This window comes from Monodon monoceros, unplaced genomic scaffold, assembly GCF_005190385.1.
Source record: "Monodon monoceros isolate NGI ecotype Baffin Bay Population unplaced genomic scaffold, NGI_Narwhal_1 Super_Scaffold_11, whole genome shotgun sequence".
In the NCBI taxonomy this organism is placed as follows: domain Eukaryota; kingdom Metazoa; phylum Chordata; class Mammalia; order Artiodactyla; family Monodontidae; genus Monodon; species Monodon monoceros.
Window position 1 is genome coordinate 62,878,026 of NW_021703767.1, and position 4,316 is coordinate 62,882,341.

At 38.3% G+C, this 4,316-nt stretch overlaps 1 pseudogene across 1 annotated transcript; it reads right to left on the reverse strand.

The window, feature by feature from the left end:
- Nucleotides 1–960: 960 nt before the first annotated feature.
- Nucleotides 961–2,245, reverse strand: LOC114891008 (annotated as a pseudogene). Its single transcript, XR_003792405.1, has one exon. The product of XR_003792405.1 is annotated as a lupus La protein homolog pseudogene (transcript).
- Between the last annotated feature and the right edge of the window lie 2,071 nt (nucleotides 2,246–4,316).

Sequence of the window (4,316 nt, forward strand, 5' to 3'; positions counted from 1 at the left end):
TTGACTTGAGCTAGAAATTCAGGGTCACCTAACTGAATTTTAAACCAACAAGCAAAATGCACAGACTTGATTCCTATACTATGAGTTCATATTGGTAGCACCATGCTTACCATCCAATGGGGAGAGCATAGGACTTTGAGATTCTCCTATTCATAAACAATTATAATTTCTCTTTTTTGAAAGGGTAAGTCTAATACTTTTAGAAGAATGCATTTCTCAGTAGGGATTCTAGTTTCAGCTTTTGTCTTCCAACTCAGAGCCCTGCCTTGAGAAGTTGTTGTGAGGACACAGTGAGGTAAAGTATACAAAAACCTACAATAGAGCCAGACACTCAGGAAAATGCCCATGGGTGTTATCTATTATTCTTATCATCTCTTCACAGGGCCTGCACACAGTTAAGGGCTCATCATCACCCAAGAAACCATGGGTTACTTCTACTGAGTAAGCCATAGGAGTGCCTTGACTTTCTAAAACCAACAGGCAGTCTTCTTATTTCATCTTTGCTGTGAGACCTTTCTCTGTGAAATGCTAATTCTACAAAGACTAGAATAGGTGAAAAAGAAATGAACTAGGTTTCTAGTCTTAGATCTGCTGCAAACTGTGTCATTTTATTTTTTTTTAATTTTTAAAAAAATTTTTTTATATAAACTAATTTTATTTTTATGCAGTATACATTTTATCACTTTGTACTAATACATCCTCATATTACAAAGGCAATTTAGTGGAAGAATGTTTCTTTTGATATTTGAATAATCTGAAAGAACACAAACAGAATTATACATTAAAAAATACTCATTTGGATAACAACAACAACAAAAAAAGACAAGTTAAACAACAAAAAAATTTTCCTTTCTTACAGGTGCACATTGAAGTGGACCTAATTCGGTTTTCTTTTTAAAAGCCTCCAAAGACAAAAGCAGCTTAAAATCTAATTAAAAGGAATAAAAAATGTTTACTAAATTACTGGTCTCCAGCACCATTTTCTGTTGTTTTGATGCAGGTTCTTCGTCTGTTTCTTCTCTTGCTCTTTCTACTGGTCTAGACGCACCATTTTCATCATGTTCATCATCACTATCAAATTTAGTTTTCTTGCCCTGAAACTGTACTTTTCCTTTAGCAGACCCAGTCTGGGCAGCTTTATTTCCCTTTCCTTTTCCTTTAAATCTGCGACCTTTTGACTTCCATTTGTTTAGGGATTCTTGTTGATCTTCTATTATTTTTTTCAATGCTTCTTTTTCCACATCTCCTTCTAGTACTTTCCAGGTGACCTCTTTGTTCCTTAATTGTAGGTTACCATTATTTGCGTCTTTTGCTTTATCCAGTGCTTCCTTAGCTTTTTCTTTAAACAGAATTATTCCCTCTTTGGCTCCTCTGACAAAGTCTATCCATTTTATTTCACCATGATTTGAGGAAAGGATATGCAAATCTTCTCTACACGTCTGATCATCTAAGTCCCCTGAGAATTTCAGCAAGCAGCTAATCTTTTCTTCTAGAGATTTTATTTCAGCATTTTCTGCTAACTTTTGTTTTTCTTCTTGCTCTTGTTTAGCTCGTAATTAAGCATCTATTTTATTTTGCTTTCTTTCTTCATTTTTTTTGCAAAGTAATCTTCCTTGAAAAGTATTAGCAGGTCTGTGTCTTTGTACTTCTGGCCAGGGGCCTCGACAAACTTCTTAGCAGATTCAATGGTATCAAATACAGCAAATATTGATCCCTTAAATGTTTTGTGCAATGTTCTTTTCACCTGAATATTTAGTACCTGACCTTTATCTTCCAACCATTCTTTTATGTCATCAAGGGTTGCATCAATTGGGAAGCCTTTAATATAAACAGATCTGTTTTTTACATCATTTTTATACTCATCAGTCACTTCAGGGAGGGGTTTGCTTGGAGATCTTCTAATTTTAGTTTTATCTTCACTTATTTCCATGAGTTCTGCCTTTGATTTGCGCAATGCTTCTACTATTACATTGAAGTCTGTTGTTAGACAGTTTAACCTATTAAATTTTATCATTATCTCCAAAGGTACCCAGCCTTCATCCAGTTTGATCTGTTCCTTTAAAAATTTGTCACATGGCAAATTGAAGTCACCAAAATAATACTCGATTTGATGACAGATTTTGGCCTCCAGAGCAGCCATTTTTTCATTATCACCATTTTCTGCCATTCTGGCTATCTTTAAGTTCCCGGTCCCACAGAGACACGCCACAGGTCACTAACAGCGACAGCAACGTCTCCCGTCCCCAGCACCTGGCGGCTTGCCCAACGCACCTAAAGAAGATGGGGGTTGTCCCGGCAACCCTTGCAGCCAGGGTGGGTGCGGCTTCGGGCTTAACTGTGTCATTTAAAAAAAGACACTTAACCTCTCTGTGCCTCACTTTCCTTGTGTTCTAATATTTATTTAGTCAGCTTCAGGGAGCAATTGTAAGTATCAGCTGAACCAATTAATCAATCAGATGAACTGAGCACTAATGATGGCCTTGGCAATGTGCTAGCTATCCTGAAAACTTAGAAGTAAGTTATTGCCACACCCAGCTTTATAAGCTGTACCCTTTGTCTTAGTCCACTAGAGCTGCTCTAACAAAATACCATGGACTGGGTGGTTTATAAACAACAAAAATTTATGTCTTACAGTTCTGCAGGCTGTGAAGTCCAAGATCAAGGTGCTGGCAGATCCAGTGTCTGGTGTGGGCTCACTTCCTGGTTTATAGACCCTTATTTTTACTGTGTCCTCACGTGGCAGAAGGGGTGAAGGATCTCTCTTATAAAGTTACTAATCCCATTTATGAAAGCCTCAGTCCTCATGACCTAATCACCTCTGAAAGGCACCCCCTCCAAATACCACCACATAGGCGATATAGGTTTCAACATGTGAGTTTTGGAAAGACATAAGCACTCCTTTTCATGCACATACAAGGGATTCCTGTTCCTGGATTAATGATAATACTCTAGAAAAAATAAAATGTACCTTCCAAATTCTGTGTACATAACCATAAACACAGATATTATTTTAAGGTTTGCACTTAATATTGAAAAATCATGCAAAAATATGACAGAGAACACATGTATAAATTGTCCTTCTTCAAATTTACAAGAATTAGAGTAAAGGGGTTAAAAAAATCCCTCTCAACTCTCAAACGCAAAGAGGATGGGAGTGGAAACAACTATAGTTAAGACACGTCAAGAAAATTTTTGAAGCTGAAAGCAGATGGGCAATTCTTTATGACTTTGCAGATGAAAGAAGAGTAAGAATCTTTATGATGGAAGCCAAGAAACAAGTGGTTTCTTGTCACAGAACCCAGTAAAATTCCTGGAATTATAAGTAGCAGATACCTCAAGATTCAGTGGGGATCAAGATGTAAAGATTGGTTGAATGCTTGCATCTAGTTAGATCCTTAGATCTGTATAGCATGACAAATAACACTCCCTCCTAGTCTTTCATTATGCATACACAGACACATAGCAGAAAAAGACAAGTCACTTATTCTCTGGAGTGTTTGAATAAGAGGGCTTCCCTAAGAACAGTGGTTCTCAACCAGGTTCAGTTTGCCTCCAAGGCAAGATGTTTTTTGTCCCCAGTTGCGGGGCGGGGGTGATGTTATTGGCATCTAGTGGGTAGATGTCAGAGATGCTGCTAACATCCTACAATTACAGGATGGTCCAAACAACAAAGAATTATTCAATCCTAAGCATCAATAATGCAGAGGTTCAGAAATCCTGCTCTAGAATATCAGAAAAAGTTGAGGGTGGGATGAAATATTAAAACCAGAAGAATTAAATGTGTATCTACACACTAAATGGTGAGAGCTATGTCTTGAATCATGAGTCTCCTTTATCCTCTTTACTCACCTAGCTCAGTTCTACGAAACCTGACAATTTGCTTTATAACCTCCAGGCAGGTGATCAGAGGCTTCCTTTCTTGGGAAAACACTGTCTAGAAGAAAAGACCTGTGGATTCCAATAGCAGGAGTCTCCCTCCAGCTGACCACTCTAAAGTAAAGCCTGCCATCTTCAATCCGAGTTGTGACACATTGTGTCCATATAAATGGACAGGAAAGGATCAGCAGACATTGAGAAGAGTTATGACCTGAATGATATAGACCAAAACAGAGGAAGGAAGGAGGGAGGGAGGGAGGGAGGGAGGGGGGAGGGAGGGAGGAAGGAAGGAAGGAAGGAGAGGGAAGGAGGGAGGGAAAGAGGAAAGAAAGAAAGGAAGGAAGAAAGAAAGGAGGGAGGGAGGAAGGAAGGAAGGAAGGAAGGAAGGAAAGGAAGAAAGAAAGAAAGAAAGAAAGAAAGAAAGAAAGAAAGAAAGAAAG